This window comes from Oreochromis aureus, linkage group 10 (genome assembly GCF_013358895.1).
Source record: "Oreochromis aureus strain Israel breed Guangdong linkage group 10, ZZ_aureus, whole genome shotgun sequence".
NCBI classification, from domain to species: Eukaryota; Metazoa; Chordata; class Actinopteri; order Cichliformes; family Cichlidae; genus Oreochromis; species Oreochromis aureus.
Window position 1 is genome coordinate 34,595,558 of NC_052951.1, and position 18,641 is coordinate 34,614,198.

Sequence of the window (18,641 nt, forward strand, 5' to 3'; positions counted from 1 at the left end):
TCTTTACTTCTTTCAACTATGTGTTTACATGTATCTCATGGCATTGTTCTCTGTATACCTGCAGCATGCGGTGTTTTGTTTGCCATTTTGATTCAGTTCCATTTACAGAGGCCCTCTAATTCGCGCTACGATTCACACCTATCCAATGTATTCACACCTGTTGCTTTCAGAAAACAATGGAACGGTCCAGCTGGGCCGGCCCCCACCCCAGACGGTCAACACTTGCGGCTCCCCCATCACCTCTACCACTCAGTAAAGCTCAGCAGTTGACACCCTCTCCATACTTGAAAGGGATGTAAACAGACTCTCTAAGACACAGGACCCACGCAAAGCAGCTGGGCCAAACTGGGTGCCTCCATCCACCCTGAAGCGCTGTGCTGATCAGTTGTCTACAGTGTTCACTGACACCCTCAACAACTCACTGGAGACACGTCATGAGTCATGGGCCTTAATGTCTGGAGAGACGCACGAGCATACCGCAAGCAACTAAAAATCTTCCTATGCAAAGAGAGTCACAGCCTGTGGTCCTCGCACTCTGGAAACACTTGGCTGACCTTGACGTGATTTGAACACGCAACCTTCTGATCTGGAGTCAGACGCGCTACCATTGCGCCACAAGGTCCCACAAAGCGCTGCCTCTCTCCGAAACATCTGAAAATCTCTGCAAAGCCAGTCCGTCTTCTTTCCACACAAGCAATTTTTCAGCAACTTGTTCAACTTGTGAATGCAAAGAAGTTGTGTCAAAGACGCATGTCATTTCAAACCATGCATGTCAACACGCACACATAGAATCTCCACTTATACTTGAAAGGTTCTCCTCTTTGAGAGAAGAGTACAAATCCAGGTGCGAAGTGCGCTTGCAGTAGTCAATCAAAAGCCGAACAAAGTGTCTGTCATTCAGTGCTCGCGCTCTGATCAGCTTTGCCGGCCAGCTAGACTTAATTCTTAACAATGGATATTTGTTACTGATGCTTGTCAGAGAAAGACAAAGTCTTTGGACAGTGTCTAACAACAAAAGACCTTACTCTGACACACACCTGAGAAGTGATTGCTCAGTAGGGAGTGCTTTTGTACGTGATGATCTCCAGTCTCCAACAGAACCTGCTCTGAGAGGCTCCTTGCGCCGCCTGCACCAAAATGCTATATATGAGGTAGGAGACCAGTTCTGTCAGCCTTGAATGAAATCTTACCTGACTAAAAGACCTTACAGTTCACACACAACACAGTCAATGGTCTCTTCAACGACTGTTAATGGTATTTACCAGAGAAGTGACTTCTGAGTAGGGAGTGGTCTGGTATGTGATGATCTCTAAAAGGACCTGCGCTGTTGGAGCAGGCTCTCTCACCATGCTCCAAAAGGTGTAGGTGAGCTGAGGGAGCTGTGATGGCCGAGAGGTTAAGGCGTTGGATTTGAAACCAATGGGGGCTCCTCCCAGCGAGGTTCAAACCCTGCTCACAGCGAAAGTCCATTTCGCCAGCGTTCCTTTTGACAAAGTAAAGGTTGCAATTAGGCGGAGGAGCTCATATTCAAAAGTTGCAACGGTGTCTTGGAGCGCTGAGTGACTGACAGTTTTCCAATCACCAGTTCAAACCACTGTACTTAAATACTAATCAGTCCAGTACAAAATTTACATGTCTCCAAGTAGAGTCCTCTTCTTCTCTCCAGGCTTTATAAACAATAATGGTCGGAGATGTCGATCAGTGGTATGTGCACAAAGTTTGAATCAGATATTAATACATCAAAATTGTTGCAGGGGCTACTTGTTATCACTGCTATAGAAAGGCTAAAATGCCAAATCTTTACCTCTTAATCTTTTCCGCCACGTTTGTTTTTCAGTTAGGCGACAGTACCTGGGTCCCTGGTCTCCCGGCAAACAGAGCTAGCCATTTGGGTACACCCAAAGCAACACCGTGGTCCAACCGCTTACCATCACTTTAGCAGCAGGTACACCATTGCCTCCATTGTTGTGTTTGTATTAGAAACAAGTCATCTCACGCTGTTAAGCTCACAAAGTGAATGGGCTTTGAAGCAGATGTGCGGTACAGGTTAGAGTAACTAGGATTTGGTTCTTAGTCAGGCAACTTCTGGGTTCAGTCTGTTTTGTCCAGTTTTATGAAGGTAAATGGCTCCTTCCTGGTAACCTATCCCAGACTTGTAAGGACGCCTTTCTGAGCACAGTTGTTCAGTACCGTGAAAACAGACGCGCCTAGCAGAGGATGGTTTCGATCCATCGACCTCTGGGTTATGGGCCCAGCACGCTTCGCTGCGCCACTCTGCTCCACACGTGCTGTCAGACTAGCGCTGCTTAAAAGTGGGCCTTGAATAACATCTTGCATGAACAAACAGGGAATTCTGAAAGTGGACAGCACCCGCTTGATTATTGTCTTTATAAATCTTTGTCACCTCGGCGTTTAATGCTTCAGAGCTTCTTGGACTGCTTGTCAGATCTCGTAGTGCCCAACAGATTTTAAGCTAGGGTCACCCAACCATTTCCTCGTTAGCTGCTAACTCTTAAGAATCCCTGAGGTCATTGTGTGAGTCACTGGGTCGCATAGTCACGTATACGCTTAGAAGTGAAAGCACTGACACTTGGGGTTGCATATCTTTACTTCGGAAATAAACCCATGAAGTCTCTTCTCTGAACCTTATTTTACCTCATGTTAAGCATAATCGACGTTCTGATTCACAAACACACTCTGCTGATGCACTTCGATGCTCTTAACCCTTCCCGCTGATTGTCAATGGTGGTTCTTATCGGTAGAGATGTAATACCGTTTGTAATCACAAGCACCGCAATTAGACATGAAATCTGAATGTATCCAACACAGCGGACACAGTGACATTGTCCACAGTGAAAAACTATCCTGGATATGATGAGTTTGCTTCAGAGAGCCGAGCCCAGCTCTGAAGCTGCCTTTACATTTCATTATCATTCAAAACTATTTGTTTGCTCAAAATGAAAAACTTATACTCGTTATTTGAAGGTTTTTTCGTTAGAAAACTTTTGTGAGTTTCTCTTTGGTGCAGTCTTTACTTCTTTCAACTATGTGTTTACATGTATCTCATGGCATTGTTCTCTGTATACCTGCAGCATGCGGTGTTTTGTTTGCCATTTTGATTCAGTTCCATTTACAGAGGCCCTCTAATTCCGCTACGATTCACACCTATCCAATGTATTCACACCTGTTGCTTTCAGAAAACAATGGAACGGTCCAGCTGGCCCGGCCCCCACCCCAGACGGTCAACACTTGCGGCTCCCCATCACCTCTACCACTCAGTAAAGCTCAGCAGTTGACACCCTCTCCATACTTGAAAGGGATGTAAACAGACTCTCTAAGACACAGGACCCACGCAAAGCAGCTGGGCCAAACTGGGTGCCTCCATCCACCCTGAAGCGCTGTGCTGATCAGTTGTCTACAGTGTTCACTGACACCCTCAACAACTCACTGGAGACACGTCATGAGTCATGGGCCTTAATGTCTGGAGAGACGCACGAGCATACCGCAAGCAACTAAAAATCTTCCTATGCAAAGAGAGTCACAGCCTGTGGTCCTCGCACTCTGGAAACACTTGGCTGACCTTGACGTGATTTGAACACGCAACCTTCTGATTTGGAGTCAGACGCGCCACCATTGCGCCACAAGGTCCCACAAAGCGCTGCCTCTCTCCGAAACATCTGAAAATCTCTGCAAAGCCAGTCCGTCTTCTTTCCACACAAGCAATTTTTCAGCAACTTGTTCAACTTGTGAATGCAAAGAAGTTGTGTCAAAGACGCATGTCATTTCAAACCATGCATGTCAACACGCACACATAGAATCTCCACTTATACTTGAAAGGTTCTCCTCTTTGAGAGAAGAGTACAAATCCAGGTGCGAAGCGCGCTTGCAGTAGTCAATCAAAAGTCGAACAAAGTGTCTGTCATTCAGTGCTCGCGCTCTGATCAGCTTTGCCGCCAGCTAGACGAATTCTTAACAATGGATATTTGTTACTGATGCTTGTCAGAGAAAGACAAAGTCTTTGGACAGTGTCTAACAACAAAAGACCTTACTCTGACACACACCTGAGAAGTGATTGCTCAGTAGGGAGTGCTTTTGTACGTGATGATCTCCAGTCTCCAACAGAACCTGCTCTGGAGAGGCTCCTTGCGCCTGCCTGCACCAAAATGCTATATATGAGGTAGGAGACCAGTTCTGTCAGCCTTGAATGAAATCTTACCTGACTAAAAGACCTTACAGTTCACACACAACACAGTCAATGGTCTCTTCAACGACTGTTAATGGTATTTACCAGAGAAGTGACTTCTGAGTAGGGAGTGGTCTGGTATGTGATGATCTCTAAAAGGACCTGCGCTGTTGGAGCAGGCGCTCTCACCATGCTCCAAAAGGTGTAGGTGAGCTGAGGGAGCTGTGATGGCCGAGAGGTTAAGGCGTTGGATTTGAAACCAATGGGGGTCCCCGCGCAGGTTCAAACCCTGCTCACAGCGAAAGTCCATTTCGCCAGCGTTCCTTTGACAAAGTAAAGGTTGCAATTAGGCGGAGGAGCTCATATTCAAAAGTTGCAACGGTGTCTTGGAGCGCTGAGTGACTGACAGTTTTCCAATCACCAGTTCAAACCACTGTACTTAAATACTAATCAGTCCAGTACAAAATTTACATGTCTCCAAGTAGAGTCCTCTTCTTCTCTCCAGGCTTTATAAACAATAATGGTCGGAGATGTCGATCAGTGGTATGTGCACAAAGTTTGAATCAGATATTAATACATCAAAATTGTTGCAGGGGCTACTTGTTATCACTGCTATAGAAAGGCTAAAATGCCAAATCTTTACCTCTTAATCTTTTCCGCTACGTTTGTTTTTTTCAGTTAGGCGACAGTACCTGGGTCCCTGGTCTCCCGGCAAACAGAGCTAGCCATTTGGGTACACCCAAAGCAACACCGTGGTCCAACCGTTTACCATCACTTTAGCAGCAGGTACACCATTGCCTCCATTGTTGTGTTTGTATTAGAAACAAGTCATCTCACGCTGTTAAGCTCACAAAGTGAATGGGCTTTGAAGCAGATGTGCGGTACAGGTTAGAGTAACTAGGATTTGGTTCTTAGTCAGGCAACTTCTGGGTTCAGTCTGTTTTGTCCAGTTTTATGAAGGTAAATGGCTCCTTCCTGGTAACCTATCCCAGACTTGTAAGGACGCCTTTCTGAGCACAGTTGTTCAGTACTCGTGAAAACAGACGCGCCTAGCAGAGGATGGTTTCGATCCATCGACCTCTGGGTTATGGGCCCAGCACGCTCGCTGCGCCACTCTGCTCCACACGTGCTGTCAGACTAGCGCTGCTTAAAAGTGGGCCTTGAATAACATCTTGCATGAACAAACAGGGAATTCTGAAAGTGGACAGCACCCGCTTGATTATTGTCTTTATAAATCTTTGTCACCTCGGCGTTTAATGCTTCAGAGCTTCTTGGACTGCTTGTCAGATCTCGTGTGTGCCCAACAGATTTTAAGCTAGGGTCACCCAACCATTTCCTCGTTAGCTGCTAACTCTTAAGAATCCCTGAGGTCATTGTGTGAGTCACTGGGTCGCATAGTCACGTATACGCTTAGAAGTGAAAGCACTGACACTTGGGGTTGCATATCTTTACTTCGGAAATAAACCCATGAAGTCTCTTCTCTGAACCTTATTTTACCTCATGTTAAGCATAATCGACGTTCTGATTCACAAACACACTCTGCTGATGCACTTCGATGCTCTTAACCCTTCCCGCTGATTGTCAATGGTGGTTCTTATCGGTAGAGATGTAATACCGTTTGTAATCACAAGCACCGCAATTAGACATGAAATCTGAATGTATCCAACACAGCGGACACAGTGACATTGTCCACAGTGAAAACTATCCTGGATATGATGAGTTTGCTTCAGAGAGCCGAGCCCAGCTCTGAAGCTGCCTTTACATTTCATTATCATTCAAAACTATTTGTTTGCTCAAAATGAAAAACTTATACTCGTTATTTGAAGGTTTTTTTCGTTAGAAAACTTTTGTGAGTTTCTCTTTGGTGCAGTCTTTACTTCTTTCAACTATGTGTTTACATGTATCTCATGGCATTGTTCTCTGTATACCTGCAGCATGCGGTGTTTTGTTTGCCATTTTGATTCAGTTCCATTTACAGAGGCCCTCTAATTCCGCTACGATTCACACCTATCCAATGTATTCACACCTGTTGCTTTCAGAAAACAATGGAACGGTCCAGCTGGCCCGGCCCCCACCCCAGACGGTCAACACTTGCGGCTCCCCCATCACCTCTACCACTCAGTAAAGCTCAGCAGTTGACACCCTCTCCATACTTGAAAGGGATGTAAACAGACTCTCTAAGACACAGGACCCACGCAAAGCAGCTGGGCCAAACTGGGTGCCTCCATCCACCCTGAAGCGCTGTGCTGATCAGTTGTCTACAGTGTTCACTGACACCCTCAACAACTCACTGGAGACACGTCATGAGTCATGGGCCTTAATGTCTGAGAGACGCACGAGCATACCGCAAGCAACTAAAAATCTTCCTATGCAAAGAGAGTCACAGCCTGTGGTCCTCGCACTCTGGAAACACTTGGCTGACCTTGACGTGATTTGAACACGCAACCTTCTGATCTGGAGTCAGACGCGCCACCATTGCGCCACAAGGTCCCACAAAGCGCTGCCTCTCTCCGAAACATCTGAAAATCTCTGCAAAGCCAGTCCGTCTTCTTTCCACACAAGCAATTTTTCAGCAACTTGTTCAACTTGTGAATGCAAAGAAGTTGTGTCAAAGACGCATGTCATTTCAAACCATGCATGTCAACACGCACACATAGAATCTCCACTTATACTTGAAAGGTTCTCCTCTTTGAGAGAAGAGTACAAATCCAGGTGCTAAGGCGCGCTTGCAGTAGTCAATCAAAAGCCGAACAAAGTGTCTGTCATTCAGTGCTCGCGCTCTGATCAGCTTTGCCGCCAGCTAGACTAATTCTTAACAATGGATATTTGTTACTGATGCTTGTCAGAGAAAGACAAAGTCTTTGGACAGTGTCTAACAACAAAAGACCTTACTCTGACACACACCTGAGAAGTGATTGCTCAGTAGGGAGTGCTTTTGTACGTGATGATCTCCAGTCTCCAACAGAACCTGCTCTGGAGAGGCTCCTTGCGCCGCCTGCACCAAAATGCTATATATGAGGTAGGAGACCAGTTCTGTCAGCCTTGAATGAAATCTTACCTGACTAAAAGACCTTACAGTTCACACACAACACAGTCAATGGTCTCTTCAACGACTGTTAATGGTATTTACCAGAGAAGTGACTTCTGAGTAGGGAGTGGTCTGGTATGTGATGATCTCTAAAAGGACCTGCGCTGTTGGAGCAGGCGCTCTCACCATGCTCCAAAAGGTGTAGGTGAGCTGAGGGAGCTGTGATGGCCGAGAGGTTAAGGCGTTGGATTTGAAACCAATGGGGCTCCCCAGCGCAGGTTCAAACCCTGCTCACAGCGAAAGTCCATTTCGCCAGCTGTTCCTTTGACAAAGTAAAGGTTGCAATTAGGCGGAGGAGCTCATATTCAAAAGTTGCAACGGTGTCTTGGAGCGCTGAGTGACTGACAGTTTTCCAATCACCAGTTCAAACCACTGTACTTAAATACTAATCAGTCCAGTACAAAATTTACATGTCTCCAAGTAGAGTCCCTCTTCTTCTCTCCAGGCTTTATAAACAATAATGGTCGGAGATGTCGATCAGTGGTATGTGCACAAAGTTTGAATCAGATATTAATACATCAAAATTGTTGCAGGGGCTACTTGTTATCACTGCTATAGAAAGGCTAAAATGCCAAATCTTTACCTCTTAATCTTTTCCGGCGCCACGTTTGTTTTTCAGTTAGGCGACAGTACCTGGGTCCCTGGTCTCCCGGCAAACAGAGCTAGCCATTTGGTACACCCAAAGCAACACCGTGGTCCAACCAATCACTTTAGCAGCAGGTACACCATCACTTTAGCAGCAGGTCATCACCATTGCTCCAGTGAATGTGAAGCAGATGTGTTTGTATTAGAAACAAGTCATCTCACGAGGGCGGTGTTAAGGTTTCACAAAGTGAATGGGCTGATGTTTGAAGCAGACCTCCTCAGCATGTCTTGAAGTACAGGTTAAGAGTAACTGATTCAGGTTTGGTTCTAAAAGTCAGGCAACTTCTGGACTGGGTGGGGAGTCTGTTTTGTCCAGATTTGGTTTTAGTCAGGCAAGGTTCAAATGTTTTGTCCAGTTTTATGAAGGTAAATGGCCTTCCTGGTAACCTATCCCAGACTTGTAAGGACGCCTTTCTGAGCACAGTTGTTCAGTACCGTGAAAACAGACGCGCCTAGCAGAGGATGGTTTCGATCCATCGACCTCTGGGTTATGGGCCCAGCACGCTCCGCTGCGCCACTCTGCTCCACACGTGCTGTCAGACTAGCGCTGCTTAAAAGTGGGCCTTGAATAACATCTTGCATGAACAAACAGGGAATTCTGAAAGTGGACAGCACCCGCTTGATTATTGTCTTTTATAAATCTTTGTCACCGGCGTTTAATGCTTCAGAGCTTCTTGGACTGCTTGTCAGATCTCGTGTGCGGCCCAACAGATTTTAAGCTAGGGTCACCCAACCATTTCCTCGTTAGCTGCTAACTCTTAAGAATCCCTGAGGTCATTGTGTGAGTCACTGGGTCGCATAGTCACGTGATACGCTTAGAAGTGAAAGCACTGACACTTGGGGTTGCATATCTTTACTTCGGAAATAAACCCATGAAGTCTCTTCTCTGAACCTTATTTTACCTCATGTTAAGCATAATCGACGTTCTGATTCACAAACACACTCTGCTGATGCACTTCGATGCTCTTAACCTTCCCGCTGATTGTCAATGGTGGTTCTTATCGGTAGAGATGTAATACCGTTTGTAATCACAAGCACCGCAATTAGACATGAAATCTGAATGTATCCAACACAGCGGACACAGTGACATTGTCCACAGTGAAAAACTATCCTGGATATGATGAGTTTGCTTCAGAGAGCCGAGCCCAGCTCTGAAGCTGCCTTTACATTTCATTATCATTCAAAACTATTTGTTTGCTCAAAATGAAAACTTATACTCGTTATTTGAAGGTTTTTTCGTTAGAAAACTTTTGTGAGTTTCTCTTTGGTGCAGTCTTTACTTCTTTCAACTATGTGTTTACATGTATCTCATGGCATTGTTCTCTGTATACCTGCAGCATGCGGTGTTTTGTTTGCCATTTTGATTCAGTTCCATTTACAGAGGCCCTCTAATTCCGCCACAATTCACACCTATCCAATGTATTCACACCTGTTGCTTTCAGAAAACAATGGAACGGTCCAGCTGGCCCGGCCCCCACCCCAGACGGTCAACACTTGCGGCTCCCCATCACCTCTACCACTCAGTAAAGCTCAGCAGTTGACACCTCTCTCCATACTTGAAAGGGATGTAAACAGACTCTCTAAGACACAGGACCCACGCAAAGCAGCTGGGCCAAACTGGGTGCCTCCATCCACCCTGAAGCGCTGTGCTGATCAGTTGTCTACAGTGTTCACTGACACCCTCAACAACTCACTGGAGACACGCCATGAGTCATGGGTCTTAATGTCTGAGAGACGCACGAGCATACCGCAAGCAACTAAAAATCTTCCTATGCAAAGAGAGTCACAGCCTGTGGTCCTCGCACTCTGGAAACACTTGGCTGACCTTGACGTGATTTGAACACGCAACCTTCTGATCTGGAGTCAGACGCGCTACCATTGCGCCACAAGGTCCCACAAAGCGCTGCCTCTCTCTGAAACATCTGAAAATCTCTGCAAAGCCAGTCCGTCTTCTTTCCACACAAGCAATTTTTCAGCAACTTGTTCAACTTGTGAATGCAAAGAAGTTGTGTCAAAGACGCATGTCATTTCAAACCATGCATGTCAACACGCACACATAGAATCTCCACTTATACTTGAAAGGTTCTCCTCTTTGAGAGAAGAGTACAAACCAGGTGCGGCGCGCTTGCAGTAGTCAATCAAAAGCCGAACAAAGTGTCTGTCATTCAGTGCTCGCGCTCTGATCAGCTTTGCCGCCAGCTAGACGAATTCTTAACAATGGATATTTGTTACTGATGCTTGTCAGAGAAAGACAAAGTCTTTGGACAGTGTCTAACAACAAAAGACCTTACTCTGACACACACCTGAGAAGTGATTGCTCAGTAGGGAGTGCTTTTGTACGTGATGATCTCCAGTCTCCAACAGAACCTGCTCTGGAGAGGCTCCTTGCGCCGCCTGCACCAAAATGCTATATATGAGGTAGGAGACCAGTTCTGTCAGCCTTGAATGAAATCTTACCTGACTAAAAGACCTTACAGTTCACACACAACACAGTCAATGGTCTCTTCAACGACTGTTAATGGTATTTACCAGAGAAGTGACTTCTGAGTAGGGAGTGGTCTGGTATGTGATGATCTCTAAAAGGACCTGCGCTGTTGGAGCAGGCGTCTCTCACCATGCTCCAAAAGGTGTAGGTGAGCTGAGGGAGCTGTGATGGCCGAGAGGTTAAGGCGTTGGATTTGAAACCAATGGGGCTCCCCGCAGAGGTTCAAACCCTGCTCACAGCGAAAGTCCATTTCGCCAGCGTTCCCTTTGACAAAGTAAAGGTTGCAATTAGGCGGAGGAGCTCATATTCAAAAGTTGCAACGGTGTCTTGAGCGCTGAGTGACTGACAGTTTTCCAATCACCAGTTCAAACCACTGTACTTAAATACTAATCAGTCCAGTACAAAATTTACATGTCTCCAAGTAGAGTCCTCTTCTTCTCTCCAGGCTTTATAAACAATAATGGTCGGAGATGTCGATCAGTGGTATGTGCACAAAGTTTGAATCAGATATTAATACATCAAAATTGTTGCAGGGGCTACTTGTTATCACTGCTATAGAAAGGCTAAAATGCCAAATCTTTACCTCTTAATCTTTTCCCGCCACGTTTGTTTTTCAGTTAGGCGACAGTACCTGGGTCCCTGGTCTCCCGGCAAACAGAGCTAGCCATTTGGTACACCCAAAGCAACACCGTGGTCCAACCGTTTACCATCACTTTAGCAGCAGGTACACCATTGCCTCCATTGTTGTGTTTGTATTAGAAACAAGTCATCTCACGCTGTTAAGCTCACAAAGTGAATGGGCTTTGAAGCAGATGTGCGGTACAGGTTAGAGTAACTAGGATTTGGTTCTTAGTCAGGCAACTTCTGGGTTCAGTCTGTTTTGTCCAGTTTTATGAAGGTAAATGGCTCCTTCCTGGTAACCTATCCCAGACTTGTAAGGACGCCTTTCTGAGCACAGTTGTTCAGTACCGTGAAAACAGACGCGCCTAGCAGAGGATGGTTTCGATCCATCGACCTCTGGGTTATGGGCCCAGCACGCTCCGCTGCGCCACTCTGCTCCACACGCGTGCTGTCAGACTAGCGCTGCTTAAAAGTGGGCCTTGAATAACATCTTGCATGAACAAACAGGGAATTCTGAAAGTGGACAGCACCCGCTTGATTATTGTCTTTTATAAATCTTTGTCACCTCGGCGTTTAATGCTTCAGAGCTTCTTGGACTGCTTGTCAGATCTCGTGTGTGCCCAACAGATTTTAAGCTAGGGTCACCCAACCATTTCCTCGTTAGCTGCTAACTCTTAAGAATCCCTGAGGTCATTGTGTGAGTCACTGGGTCGCATAGTCACGTATACGCTTAGAAGTGAAAGCACTGACACTTGGGGTTGCATATCTTTACTTCGGAAATAAACCCATGAAGTCTCTTCTCTGAACCTTATTTTACCTCATGTTAAGCATAATCGACGTTCTGATTCACAAACACACTCTGCTGATGCACTTCGATGCTCTTAACCCTTCCCGCTGATTGTCAATGGTGGTTCTTATCGGTAGAGATGTAATACCGTTTGTAATCACAAGCACCGCAATTAGACATGAAATCTGAATGTATCCAACACAGCGGACACAGTGACATTGTCCACAGTGAAAAACTATCCTGGATATGATGAGTTTGCTTCAGAGAGCCGAGCCCAGCTCTGAAGCTGCCTTTACATTTCATTATCATTCAAAACTATTTGTTTGCTCAAAATGAAAAACTTATACTCGTTATTTGAAGGTTTTTTTCGTTAGAAAACTTTTGTGAGTTTCTCTTTGGTGCAGTCTTTACTTCTTTCAACTATGTGTTTACATGTATCTCATGGCATTGTTCTCTGTATACCTGCAGCATGCGGTGTTTTGTTTGCCATTTTGATTCAGTTCCATTTACAGAGGCCCTCTAATTCCGCCACGATTCACACCTATCCAATGTATTCACACCTGTTGCTTTCAGAAAACAATGGAACGGTCCAGCTGGCCCGGCCCCCACCCCAGACGGTCAACACTTGCGGCTCCCCCATCACCTCTACCACTCAGTAAAGCTCAGCAGTTGACACCCTCTCCATACTTGAAAGGGATGTAAACAGACTCTCTAAGACACAGGACCCACGCAAAGCAGCTGGGCCAAACTGGGTGCCTCCATCCACCCTGAAGCGCTGTGCTGATCAGTTGTCTACAGTGTTCACTGACACCCTCAACAACTCACTGGAGACACGTCATGAGTCATGGGCCTTAATGTCTGGAGAGACGCACGAGCATACCGCAAGCAACTAAAAATCTTCCTATGCAAAGAGAGTCACAGCCTGTGGTCCTCGCACTCTGGAAACACTTGGCTGACCTTGACGTGATTTGAACACGCAACCTTCTGATCTGGAGTCAGACGCGCCACCATTGCGCCACAAGGTCCCACAAAGCGCTGCCTCTCTCCGAAACATCTGAAAATCTCTGCAAAGCCAGTCCGTCTTCTTTCCACACAAGCAATTTTTCAGCAACTTGTTCAACTTGTGAATGCAAAGAAGTTGTGTCAAAGACGCATGTCATTTCAAACCATGCATGTCAACGCACACATAGAATCTCCACTTATACTTGAAAGGTTCTCCTCTTTGAGAGAAGAGTACAAATCCAGGTGCTAAGCGCGCTTGCAGTAGTCAATCAAAAGCCGAACAAAGTGTCTGTCATTCAGTGCTCGCGCCTGATCAGCTTTGCCGCCAGCTAGACTAATTCTTAACAATGGATATTTGTTACTGATGCTTGTCAGAGAAAGACAAAGTCTTTGGACAGTGTCTAACAACAAAAGACCTTACTCTGACACACACCTGAGAAGTGATTGCTCAGTAGGGAGTGCTTTTGTACGTGATGATCTCCAGTCTCCAACAGAACCTGCTCTGAGAGGCTCCTTGCGCCGCCTGCACCAAAATGCTATATATGAGGTAGGAGACCAGTTCTGTCAGCCTTGAATGAAATCTTACCTGACTAAAAGACCTTACAGTTCACACACAACACAGTCAATGGTCTCTTCAACGACTGTTAATGGTATTTACCAGAGAAGTGACTTCTGAGTAGGGAGTGGTCTGGTATGTGATGATCTCTAAAAGGACCTGCGCTGTTGAGCAGCATGCCTCTCACCATGCTCCAAAAGGTGTAGGTGAGCTGAGGGAGCTGTGATGGCCGAGAGGTTAAGGCGTTGGATTTGAAACCAATGGGGGGTCCCCCCAAGAGGTTCAAACCCTGCTCACAGCGAAAGTCCATTTCGCCAGCTGCCTTTTGACAAAGTAAAGGTTGCAATTAGGCGGAGGAGCTCATATTCAAAAGTTGCAACGGTGTCTTGGAGCGCTGAGTGACTGACAGTTTTCCAATCACCAGTTCAAACCACTGTACTTAAATACTAATCAGTCCAGTACAAAATTTACATGTCTCCAAGTAGAGTCCTCTTCTTCTCTCCAGGCTTTATAAACAATAATGGTCGGAGATGTCGATCAGTGGTATGTGCACAAAGTTTGAATCAGATATTAATACATCAAAATTGTTGCAGGGGGCTACTTGTTATCACTGCTATAGAAAGGCTAAAATGCCAAATCTTTACCTCTTAATCTTTTCCGCCACGTTTGTTTTTCAGTTAGGCGACAGTACCTGGGTCCCTGGTCTCCCGGCAAACAGAGCTAGCCATTTGGGTACACCCAAAGCAACACCGTGGTCCAACCGCTTACCATCACTTTAGCAGCAGGTACACCATTGCCTCCATTGTTGTGTTTGTATTAGAAACAAGTCATCTCACGCTGTTAAGCTCACAAAGTGAATGGGCTTTGAAGCAGATGTGCGGTACAGGTTAGAGTAACTAGGATTTGGTTCTTAGTCAGGCAACTTCTGGGTTCAGTCTGTTTTGTCCAGTTTTATGAAGGTAAATGGCTCCTTCCTGGTAACCTATCCCAGACTTGTAAGGACGCCTTTCTGAGCACAGTTGTTCAGTACCGTGAAAACAGACGCGCCTAGCAGAGGATGGTTTCGATCCATCGACCTCTGGGTTATGGGCCCAGCACGCCCGCTGCGCCACTCTGCTCCACACGTGCTGTCAGACTAGCGCTGCTTAAAAGTGGGCCTTGAATAACATCTTGCATGAACAAACAGGGAATTCTGAAAGTGGACAGCACCCGCTTGATTATTGTCTTTATAAATCTTTGTCACCTCGGCGTTTAATGCTTCAGAGCTTCTTGGACTGCTTGTCAGATCTCGTGTGCGGCCCAACAGATTTTAAGCTAGGGTCACCCAACCATTTCCTCGTTAGCTGCTAACTCTTAAGAATCCCTGAGGTCATTGTGTGAGTCACTGGGTCGCATAGTCACGTATACGCTTAGAAGTGAAAGCACTGACACTTGGGGTTGCATATCTTTACTTCGGAAATAAACCCATGAAGTCTCTTCTCTGAACCTTATTTTACCTCATGTTAAGCATAATCGACGTTCTGATTCACAAACACACTCTGCTGATGCACTTCGATGCTCTTAACCTTCCCGCTGATTGTCAATGGTGGTTCTTATCGGTAGAGATGTAATACCGTTTGTAATCACAAGCACCGCAATTAGACATGAAATCTGAATGTATCCAACACAGCGGACACAGTGACATTGTCCACAGTGAAAAACTATCCTGGATATGATGAGTTTGCTTCAGAGAGCCGAGCCCAGCTCTGAAGCTGCCTTTACATTTCATTATCATTCAAAACTATTTGTTTGCTCAAAATGAAAAACTTATACTCGTTATTTGAAGGTTTTTTTCGTTAGAAAACTTTTGTGAGTTTCTCTTTGGTGCAGTCTTTACTTCTTTCAACTATGTGTTTACATGTATCTCATGGCATTGTTCTCTGTATACCTGCAGCATGCGGTGTTTTGTTTGCCATTTTGATTCAGTTCCATTTACAGAGGCCCTCTAATTCCGCTACGATTCACACCTATCCAATGTATTCACACCTGTTGCTTTCAGAAAACAATGGAACGGTCCAGCTGGCCCGGCCCCCACCCCAGACGGTCAACACTTGCGGCCCCCATCACCTCTACCACTCAGTAAAGCTCAGCAGTTGACACCTCTCCATACTTGAAAGGGATGTAAACAGACTCTCTAAGACACAGGACCCACGCAAAGCAGCTGGGCCAAACTGGGTGCCTCCATCCACCCTGAAGCGCTGTGCTGATCAGTTGTCTACAGTGTTCACTGACACCCTCAACAACTCACTGGAGACACGTCATGAGTCATGGGCCTTAATGTCTGAGAGACGACGCAGCATACCGCAAGCAACTAAAAATCTTCCTATGCAAAGAGAGTCACAGCCTGTGGTCCTCGCACTCTGGAAACACTTGGCTGACCTTGACGTGATTTGAACACGCAACCTTCTGATTTGGAGTCAGACGCGCCACCATTGCGCCACAAGGTCCCACAAAGCGCTGCTCTCTCCGAAACATCTGAAAATCTCTGCAAAGCCAGTCCGTCTTCTTTCCACACAAGCAATTTTTCAGCAACTTGTTCAACTTGTGAATGCAAAGAAGTTGTGTCAAAGACGCATGTCATTTCAAACCATGCATGTCAACACGCACACATAGAATCTCCACTTATACTTGAAAGGTTCTCCTTGAGAGAAGAGTACAAATCCAGGTGCGAAGCGCGCTTGCAGTAGTCAATCAAAAGCCGAACAAAGTGTCTGTCATTCAGTGCTCGCGCTCTGATCAGCTTTGCCGCCAGCTAGACTAATTCTTAACAATGGATATTTGTTACTGATGCTTGTCAGAGAAAGACAAAGTCTTTGGACAGTGTCTAACAACAAAAGACCTTACTCTGACACACACCTGAGAAGTGATTGCTCAGTAGGGAGTGCTTTTGTACGTGATGATCTCCAGTCTCCAACAGAACCTGCTCTGAGAGGCTCCTTGCGCCGCCTGCACCAAAATGCTATATATGAGGTAGGAGACCAGTTCTGTCAGCCTTGAATGAAATCTTACCTGACTAAAAGACCTTACAGTTCACACACAACACAGTCAATGGTCTCTCAACGACTGTTAATGGTATTTACCAGAGAAGTGACTTCTGAGTAGGGAGTGGTCTGGTATGTGATGATCTCTAAAAGGACCTGCGCTGTTGAGCAGGCGTCTCTCACCATGCTCCAAAAGGTGTAGGTGAGCTGAGGGAGCTGTGATGGCCGAGAGGTTAAGGCGTTGGATTTGAAACCAATGGGGGCTCCCCGCGCAGGTTCAAACCCTGCTCACAGCGAAAGTCCATTTCGCCAGCGCTCCTTTGACAAAGTAAAGGTTGCAATTAGGCGGAGGAGCTCATATTCAAAAGTTGCAACGGTGTCTTGGAGCGCTGAGTGACTGACAGTTTTCCAATCACCAGTTCAAACCACTGTACTTAAATACTAATCAGTCCAGTACAAAATTTACATGTCTCCAAGTAGAGTCCTCTTCTTCTCTCCAGGCTTTATAAACAATAATGGTCGGAGATGTCGATCAGTGGTATGTGCACAAAGTTTGAATCAGATATTAATACATCAAAATTGTTGCAGGGGGCTACTTGTTATCACTGCTATAGAAAGGCTAAAATGCCAAATCTTTACCTCTTAATCTTTTCCGCCACGTTTGTTTTTCAGTTAGGCGACAGTACCTGGGTCCCTGGTCTCCGGCAAACAGAGCTAGCCATTTGGGTACACCAAAAGCAACACCGTGGTCCAACCGTTTACCATCACTTTAGCAGCAGGTACACCATTGCCTCCATTGTTGTGTTTGTATTAGAAACAAGTCATCTCACGCTGTTAAGCTCACAAAGTGAATGGGCTTTGAAGCAGATGTGCGGTACAGGTTAGAGTAACTAGGATTTGGTTCTTAGTCAGGCAACTTCTGGGTTCAGTCTGTTTTGTCCAGTTTTATGAAGGTAAATGGCTCCTTCCTGGTAACCTATCCCAGACTTGTAAGGACGCCTTTCTGAGCACAGTTGTTCAGTACCGTGAAAACAGACGCGCCTAGCAGAGGATGGTTTCGATCCATCGACCTCTGGGTTATGGGCCCAGCACGCCCGCTGCGCCACTCTGCTCCACACGTGCTGTCAGACTAGCGCTGCTTAAAAGTGGGCCTTGAATAACATCTTGCATGAACAAACAGGGAATTCTGAAAGTGGACAGCACCCGCTTGATTATTGTCTTTATAAATCTTTGTCACCTCGGCGTTTAATGCTTCAGAGCTTCTTGGACTGCTTGTCAGATCTCGTGTAAGTGCCCAACAGATTTTAAGCTAGGGTCACCCAACCATTTCCTCGTTAGCTGCTAACTCTTAAGAATCCCTGAGGTCATTGTGTGAGTCACTGGGTCGCATAGTCACGTATACGCTTAGAAGTGAAAGCACTGACACTTGGGGTTGCATATCTTTACTTCGGAAATAAACCCATGAAGTCTCTTCTCTGAACCTTATTTTACCTCATGTTAAGCATAATCGACGTTCTGATTCACAAACACACTCTGCTGATGCACTTCGATGCTCTTAACCCTTCCCGCTGATTGTCAATGGTGGTTCTTATCGGTAGAGATGTAATACCGTTTGTAATCACAAGCACCGCAATTAGACATGAAATCTGAATGTATCCAACACAGCGGACACAGTGACATTGTCCACAGTGAAAAACTATCCTGGATATGATGAGTTTGCTTCAGAGAGCCGAGCCCAGCTCTGAAGCTGCCTTTACATTTCATTATCATTCAAAACTATTTGTTTGCTCAAAATGAAAAACTTATACTCGTTATTTGAAGGTTTTTTTCGTTAGAAAACTTTTGTGAGTTTCTCTTTGGTGCAGTCTTTACTTCTTTCAACTATGTGTTTACATGTATCTCATGGCATTGTTCTCTGTATACCTGCAGCATGCGGTGTTTTGTTTGCCATTTTGATTCAGTTCCATTTACAGAGGCCCTCTAATTCCGCTACGATTCACACCTATCCAATGTATTCACACCTGTTGCTTTCAGAAAACAATGGAACGGTCCAGCTGGCCCGGCCCCCCACCCCAGACGGTCAACACTTGCGGCTCCCCCATCACCTCTACCACTCAGTAAAGCTCAGCAGTTGACACCTCTCTCCATACTTGAAAGGGATGTAAACAGACTCTCTAAGACACAGGACCCACGCAAAGCAGCTGGGCCAAACTGGGTGCCTCCATCCACCCTGAAGCGCTGTGCTGATCAGTTG

The 18,641-nt window shown here is 45.8% G+C and overlaps 6 non-coding genes across 6 annotated transcripts; all 6 read right to left on the minus strand.

Moving 5' to 3' along the window:
* Window positions 1–550: 550 nt before the first annotated feature.
* Window positions 551–622, minus strand: trnaw-cca. The gene has a single exon. It is a non-coding gene; the product is annotated as a tRNA-Trp (tRNA).
* Window positions 623–3,576: 2,954 nt separating this feature from the next.
* On the minus strand, window positions 3,577–3,648 carry trnaw-cca. Its single transcript has one exon. It is a non-coding gene; the product is annotated as a tRNA-Trp (tRNA).
* Window positions 3,649–6,601: 2,953 nt separating this feature from the next.
* trnaw-cca lies at window positions 6,602–6,673 on the minus strand. Its single transcript has one exon. It is a non-coding gene; the product is annotated as a tRNA-Trp (tRNA).
* A 3,064-nt stretch (window positions 6,674–9,737) lies between these two features.
* trnaw-cca lies at window positions 9,738–9,809 on the minus strand. The gene has a single exon. It is a non-coding gene; the product is annotated as a tRNA-Trp (tRNA).
* A 2,953-nt stretch (window positions 9,810–12,762) lies between these two features.
* On the minus strand, window positions 12,763–12,834 carry trnaw-cca. Its single transcript has one exon. It is a non-coding gene; the product is annotated as a tRNA-Trp (tRNA).
* A 2,947-nt stretch (window positions 12,835–15,781) lies between these two features.
* On the minus strand, window positions 15,782–15,853 carry trnaw-cca. Its single transcript has one exon. It is a non-coding gene; the product is annotated as a tRNA-Trp (tRNA).
* Window positions 15,854–18,641: the final 2,788 nt, after the last annotated feature.